The sequence below is a fragment of the Poecilia formosa genome, unplaced genomic scaffold (assembly GCF_000485575.1).
Source record: "Poecilia formosa unplaced genomic scaffold, Poecilia_formosa-5.1.2 Scaffold99, whole genome shotgun sequence".
Taxonomy (NCBI): domain Eukaryota; kingdom Metazoa; phylum Chordata; class Actinopteri; order Cyprinodontiformes; family Poeciliidae; genus Poecilia; species Poecilia formosa.
In genome coordinates this window covers 592,182-600,732 of record NW_006800038.1, presented here as the reverse complement: position 1 = coordinate 600,732, position 8,551 = coordinate 592,182, and positions in this window count along the sequence as shown.

The following is an 8,551-nucleotide window of genomic DNA, read 5'->3' as shown; positions in this document are numbered from 1 at the left end:
CACACACACACACACACACACACACACACACACACACACACACACACACACACACACACGCTACCTGTGAGAGTCTGTCATGTGCAGCTAAGGGTGCCATTGAGGGAGACCGGGGGGCTTGGGGGACGGCCTGAGAGCGATAAACAATTCGGAGGAGTCTATCATTCTGTGTGGTGTTGTCTTAGTGCCTGAAAGACGCCACGGCCCACCACCGTCACCACCACAACCACAACCACTCCTCCGCCTGTCTGCTTCGTGTGTCTCCGCTTTCTACCAGCCACCACATCGCCACCATCTGCAACCATCCTCACAAAAAATGGTTTTCGGCCGATTTTTACACAGTAAAATATGACTTTTGAGTTTTCTTTTACGGCTACCTGCTTAGATTTAAGACGTGTATTTATCATGCACTTTATAATAATCTCATTTTGAAACTGTTTTTAAAATATTGACACCTGGTTAAACAAATTTCAGAACTACAATACAAAAACACAAAATCTTTTTGAGTATTTTTGGTCTAGTTTCTGGTGCAAATGTCTTAATACACTTGAAATAAGACAAACTAACTTAAATGTAACTTTAAGGTAAACTATTCAGGCTTGGTTTAAGTAAATTATTCCTTATTACTGATAAAAAAAGTACTTGTTTCATTGATACATAAATTAACTTAGAAAGTGTGAAAAATGTCTTATAAGTGAAATGATCTTCCAGTGTAACTAGTACATTTTCATCAATATTAAGGATTTACTTAAACCAAGCTGCTATATCTTGCTGAAAAGTTACTTGTAAGTTAGTTTTGTCTTATTTCAAGTCTATTAAATATTTACTCTAGAAAATAGACCAAAAATACTTGAAAAGATTTTATGTTTTCACCACTAATCCAGTTTTTGTGTGAGTCACGCCTACTCCAAGTTTCAACTAATGTCCCAACATTTTGTGACCAAAATATCAGGTTGAAAGAGCTCAAGGACTTTTATTTTCCAACATGAACAACATTTTACTGAACAGTTAAACGTTAAGAGGATAAGTAAACCATAGATCTATAACATAAAAAAGGTTTTGGAAGCTTGTCTTTCAAAACTTTGTTAACGTTGCTGGATAAAAATCGACGTGCCAAAACTTTCTCCAGCTGAACAGAAACAAATCAAAGTTATTATCTTTGGATCCAAAGAGGAACAATCTAGAGTCAGATAGAAACCAGAGATTAAGATTAGATTAGGCTGAAATCTGGGTGATGGACTCTGACCTGAACCTTCAAAGCCACATAAAGACAGTTACAAAGTCGGCCTTCTATCGCCTGACGTACATATCCAGTGTTAGAGGACTAACATCCAAGCATTAGAGAAACTCATCCATGCGTTTATCTTTTATTGATCACTGCAACAGCAGCTGCATTTCTATTAACTATAAAATTGCGCAAATTGAAATGACAAGAATAATGGAAATATGTCAATTCTAGTTTTTTTAAAAAACGTTTTTGTGTTGGGATTGTGTTGTGAAGTGATTGTGTTGGGAAGTGTTTTTTCCCCAACTTTATTGAAGTAGAAATATTTTGCCAAATTCAGTGGAAACACTTTTTTCAAATCACACAAGTCTTGGATCAACAGCCAATGTCACCACTGGCAGAAACAACGAAGAGCACAACAGGAAGTGGAAGTAGGATGATGGTTTGTTTGTATTTTTTCAGACAATGTGCAGTGGCTCCACCAGAGCTCCCGCAGTCACAGTTCATAAACCATTTTGTGTTTTTTGAACGTGTTCATCCATCGCTCTTCTGCAAAATGGCTGAGGACAATTTTTCCAAAATGTCACATAAGTAGCCGCCCACAACTATAAGGTGTTTGTCGTGCAAACGCCAAAATAAGACACAGATTTTCTACCCACTGAGTGAAGAACAAACAGTTTTTGTTAAAGGTTAATAGGTTTAGCCTGATTTTGTTATTTTTTGTTACTTATATGAATTATTGTCATTTTTGTCCTTAAATTGTTAAAATTTCCACCTAACTTTACATTTTTGTCCGTATGATGATGCAATTTTAAAATATTAAATGATTGATAATTTGATCAGTAACTCTTTGCCAAATACTTTTTCACTCTTACTTTTATTGGACGGCTAATGTTTTTACTGTTACTTCAGTGAAAATACGTTGAAGTGGCGCTACTTTTACTTGATTACAACTTTTGGGTACTTTGCTCACCTCTGGATGTAAATCTCTGAACGGCCTTGCTGCTGAAATGTGCGATAAAATAAACTTGACTTAATAAAAGGAGAGCAAGGGAACATGAAGGCGGTGAGGGAAGGTGAAGTGGTACAAGAAGAAGAGTTGCAGAATACAGTCATTACCCACCCAAGACTATTCCTCTCTGGCCCATTAGCCGATGGCGGCCGTGACCAATTGGGTTTTGTTGCTCCTAGCGGGGTCATCCAGTGGTGGTCTGGGGCCTTTTCTGTAACAGACGCTCACTCAGCCATACTCACACAAAAACCTTTAACAGGGGACAAAAAAAATCCATCCCTGACTCTCTTTCCTTGGTTTAAAAAGAAGCAGTGAGGCAGGAAAGAGAAAGAGAGAAACGTGATCATGAAAAGAGATTTACAGGGAAGTGATCGTTTAGCCACACGTGGGCTAAAGAGACGCCACAGAGAGTTAACCCTTCTCAACTCGAAACCACCTCAAATTATTATGCAACTCAGAGAAGGAAGGTTTCCATATTTTCTTCAACTGTGGTTCTGAAATACTGTTCAAATAAATTCTCTGCCATCTTTCTCATGTTTTCAGATTTAAATTGCAACATTTTTCTGTTGTTTTAGAACGTTGTAGACATTTCAATCCAAAGAATTCGCCTTTATCTGTATATTTCTTCAAGAAAACATTCTGAAGTTGACTTGTAAGTCAGCGGAGATCGAGTAACTTTACAACATTTAGACTTAAGATAAAGACTTGTTGTCCTTACCCAAAAAACAAATGTTGGTGTTTCCCCATTTGATCTTGATGATACACTCAAAATAAAATCAGTTATAGCTCTATTATCTTATTAATGCTCTCATTTTTGCAAAAAGAAGGGCAAACTGAAAAGCAATCCATTTTTAAGAATTTAAAGCACATTTAAATGCTGACCAGCGACATTTATAAAGGTAAAACCGTAACAGCTGTGCTACTGATGTGAGCTGCATGCAGCGGTCTCTGGTTGGCTGTGCATCCTGTCCACTCCACAGCTGAATAAAAGGCCAGTTAGCCACCTTGCGGGCTGCTAATTCTCCATGTCAAATACAATGGCTCCAATTATATGGTAATCAGTGTTGGTAGCTCATACCTTCCTGCTGCTTTCTGAGAGTGTGTGTCTGGCCGGGCCGCTCCTCTGGGAGACGGTTAGTCATGGCTTATTATTGACCCATTAGCCACCCGTCCCACTGCCAGAAAGAAACCAGCCGGCTCGCAGGCCGCGCCGCTTTCACTGATCATTTTGTTATCTGAGCTATGAATTAATGAACCCATCAGTGACAAATTATGATGATTGTTAAGTTTATGCATGAATTAGACCATTTGTAGTTCAGAATATGACGCAACTTAAACAGCTATGAGCCCTACTCACACCACCGCTCTGCAAGTTTGAGATTTGTTGTTTGAAATCAGTTTCTTTTTATTCACTGCAAAAACACAAAATCTTAAGTATTTTTTGTCTGGTTTCTAATGCAAATATCTCAACTAACACTCGAACTAAAACAAAACTAACTTATGAGTAACTTTTCAGTGAGTTAAAGGAGTTACACTAAACTTTAACTGCACTGCAAAACAGTAAATATTAAGTATTTTTGTTCTAGTTTCTAGTGAAAATATCTTAGTACATTTGAAATAAGACAAAACTAACATACAAGTAAATTTTCATTACAATGTGGGCTTGTTTTAAGTCAATATTTTTTAATATTGATGCAGAAGTACTAGTTATAAATGAAGTTTTAGTTTTTTCTTCTTATTTCAAGTGTGCTAAGATATTTGCACTAGAAACTAGGCCAAAAACACTTGGTAAAATCTTGTATTTTTTGCAGTGTGAAAGCAGATGCACTGCAAAAACATAAAATTTTAATACACTTGATATAAGATGAAACAAACTTATCAATAACTTTTCAGGAAGATATAGGAGCTTATTTGGAATCAGTAATAAAGTTCTACACTTTAAATACAAAAAAACACTAAGTAGAAGATAATTTTACTTATAACTAGTACATTTTCATCAATTTTAAGGCATTAATGACTTAAACAAACTCTTATATTTTGCTCAATAGTTACTTATGAGTTAGCTTTGTCCTAATTCAACTCTATTAAGACCAAAAATATTTAATATTTTGTGTTTTTGTGGGGCACTTAGAGTTTATTAGCCTCTTGTGAGGATTTTCTCTTTAAAAACATACCGTCATGTTTCTGTTGCTTCTTCTCTTTGCCATATAATCGACAACTGTGTTGTTTTGATATAATCCTCCAGATCTGTCAACTCTAAAGCTTGCCCTCTGCCCCACCCGTCCCTTCGTCCTCCCACCACACGACACACCCACACGGAGCCCTCTGCCACCGTCCCCACAGTCCCCACCCACCAAAAGCAAAGCCTTTTGTTAACCTAATGTGCTTTTACCAGTTGCTTTCTGCCAGGGAGACATCTGCTGTGTGCAACCAGTCAATATTGTGAGGACAGTTCAAAGCGGCCAGTTCATTATCTGTGTCAGCTTAACAACCTGAAGGTAGCGGTCTAAGGGACACGAGGGGGAGGAGGGGACGGAGAGGAGGGAGACAATGTGTGAGGACACAATGGACTCCTCATTAACCAGTGATTTATCATGATGGGATGCCCAGTTCAACCTTTGGCCCCCTCAGTGCGTACACACACATGCACACGCACACGCGCACACACACACGCACACACACACACACACACCTCTAGAACCCGTAGAAACAGGATGCTATTGTTGGAGAAAGGCAGAAAGCAGACCGAGAAAGTGGAGTCCAAAGTGAAACGGTACGTTTAAAGAGCCAAAATGAGAAGAAGAATCTGCAAATTCAAGATTAAAGATCAATCATGAGTGAAAAGATGGAAACTTTCTTTGGTTTTACAAAAGAAGAACTGAGGAAGCGGCCATTAATGCTTCGTTTTTAGCTCCCATTTTAGTTAATAACAGTGGAACGAATGCAAATACACCTCTATGCAGATGACACCATATTTATTCAGTGTGCTTCAAACTGCTTTTCAGCAGATGGGCGGGATCACTCTACACTCCAAAACACTAAATCTTACCAGGCATCTTTGTCTAGTTAAAATATATTAGTGCTATTTTCATATTACTCCTGTTATGATTTGTGGTTCTTCCATTTAGATTTCCATGAATTTTTTAAAACTTGGTGGAATGATGGTCTTTCATTTTGCATCTTGATTATGAGAGAATCATTGGATAAAACTCTACAGTCCAATTTTGTCTCTCTTGGAGACATGGGAGCTCTTTTAAAGACTTCTGTGCAACTACTATCCTTAAATCAGAACATGCATCATATCGATTTTTTTGTGGATGTACATTGCTGTTTGTGAAAAAAAAATCAGTTTAATTGATTTTTGCTTTCATGTTGCTCCTCTGATTTGATTTGTAACTTTAAAAGATGTGACAGAAAATTAAATATGGATGGAAATAATGACGAGTTGACAGATATTTAAATTATTGACAAAAGATGTAAAAACAAAAAGTAATCAGTCTCCTCCTATCTATGTTTGTATTGTATACTTTCAAAGTTACATCTGTTTGAATTATATGGAAGATGATTTGGGCCACTGAAAACACCGCCTTTTATTTCCTCAGAATTCTGGCCAATCATCTGAGATCAAAAGTCAGAATTATGAGAAATTTTTTTAGAATTTTGAGAAAGAAAAATAGAATTCTGAGACTGATGTCTCAGAATTTGGAATTCTGAGAAAAATCAGAATTCTGAATATAAAGCCAGAAATCATACATTAAAGTCAGAATTTTAAGAAAAAGTTAAAACTTCTGAGAAAACAAAATTCTTTGGAGGAAAAGTTTAGAATTGTGAGGAAAAAGCCAAAACTTTGTGAAAGTCAAAATTCTGAAATTAAGGTTAGAATTCTGAATAAAAAAAAAATCATATTTCAAATTACTTTGTGTCAGTTAATACACATTTTTTTTACAAGTTTATCACTCTTATGAATGCAAACATACCTGCATCAACAGATAAGCAAAAAATAAACAAATAAACAACAAATTTTTTTCAACTTGATTCGTAACATCAAACATTTCTGAAGCCTCTGACACTCCCTCCGTTTCCTGAGCCAGGCATGAAAGTCAAATCTCTCGGTCATGACGGTATCATACATGTCAGAAGGCCTCTAAAGATGGGCCATACATGCATGCGCAGGGAGATCATAGCCCGTCTTCAGCCGTACAGAGAGACTTCTGGCACATAAAGGCTGCATAATGAGCGTTTAATGTATGGCATTTTAAAAATGCAAAAGAAAAAGGAATATTCAATGTGGCCCATGTGGTGGTTTTCTAAAGCTGCTGCATGGAGGAACACACCCCTCCCTCCCTCCCTGAATCCATTTGCCTAAATCAATCTCACAGGAGGCGGTCGTGGATAATGTACCAGCCAGGGTTTGTAAACCGTTTTGTTAACAATGCATCCCCAAAAGAAAGGAGAAAGAGAGATAAAGCGAGATAGAGTGAGAGAGGGTGATGGGAAGAAATGGGCAGAAGGGAGGTGAAAGAGGAACAGTTGGGTGGGTGTGGTGCGCCGCCCGGCTTTGGACAGGCCCTGTCGACTGGTGACACCCGGTCCCATCTCCTCCAAATCGGTCCAGTCCTCGCTTTAGTCACACCACCTGCCTTCACCATTCTTCACAGCGCGTCCACCCTCCCATCGTCTGACATGACAAACAGACAGAATACACCCCCCCCAAACACAAATCTGCCAAAACTTCCTTCTCATATATGTATAAAACACACTTACGACATGAAAAGGCAACACTGACATCTCAAGTGTTGGGACAGTGACCAACAAAGATGAACGGAAACCAGTTTTTACCCCAACAGTAGCTGCATTTTCATTGAAAATATAATTGCGCAAATTGAAATTGAACAAACTTTTTCACGTGATTTTTATTGTGTTTCGTATTTAATGGAAATACTGCAAATTCGAAATTCTGTTTTTCCGACATCAGTGGAATATAGAAAAAGTTTTGCTTATATTTGTAATGTGAACACAACTTATGATGCCCGCTACGGTTCCACTGACCACAAAATTACGCATTTTGGAATTACGAAAAGAAATTTGCTAAATAGAATCATGACAATTTCTAAAAACTGTTTTTGTATAAAAAGTTATAGTGTGAGGATGCAGTGGTTTTTTGACTACAAAACTGCAACAGAAACTTTTGTTTTTGCATCACACGAGTCACATGATGAACAACTGGATGTTACTACTGGCAGAAATGACAAACAAGACAACAGAAAGTGGTAGAAGGATGATGACGCAGCATATTTTTAATGACTTATCTCATTAAATTTATTTAAGGGTGAGTTTAATTACGTTTCTTACTTAATGGAAATAGAAATTGATGAAAAAGTTCATTTTTCATTGGCAGGTGAATTAACTTGTCTCAATATCTTGTTATAGGTGAAATAATCTGCCAATGAAACATGAACTTTTTCACCAATATTGAGAAATTATTTACTTAAAATAATCTTCTATATCTTGAGAAAAAGATACTTGTAAGTTAGTTTGTCTTATTTCAAGTGTACTAAGATATTTTCTGTAAAAATTAGACCAAAATACTTTGTAAGATTTTGTGTTTTTGCAGAGTGAACTCTGGTCTGAATTATATTTTTAACAAATTTAAATCTACGAGATGTCTTTAAATCTAGATTCAAATCTACGTCTTCTAATCTGTCTGCCCTTTTAAAAGAAAAGAGTCAACAGCTCCTGTACAAGTTGGTAGTGACACGTCGTATCAGCTGGGACCTGTTTCTTCATGTCTGCTCAGCTGCACCAGTTCGCCTATCAAAGGACCTTTTAGCCTGAGGAAGCTGGGGCCAGTTTGACACCACATTCCCTCTGGACCGCCTCAGATCTCAACCAGAACTCCCATTACTGGATCATAAGCTCCAGTATCAGCCCACACTGGACAGGAATCCCCAGCAGAGCCCTCGGATCGGCACTGATTTGCAACTTAAGCCCCCCTGTGATTGCCCATTAGCCTTTATCCGTCCTGATAGCCACTAGTGGGGCAGCATGTGGAGCGCTAACCAGCTACTGGTGATAGTCATTGAAGGTGTGCTGCCATTGCTTCCTCTAATTGGCTGTGAGGGGCTTTAAGAGGGGTCATAACTCTGGGGAATTGATAGAGACATCTGAGCTGATGTCCGCTTTAAGTAAAGACGATGTTGAGTCATCGTTTGTAGAGAGAATGGTGTTCCTCTGGGACGAGGTGTTTGATCTGATGATTGATAGGTTGTTATAACACAAGCCCCTCGTGTCAAAGACGATCTTAATTTGTTGTT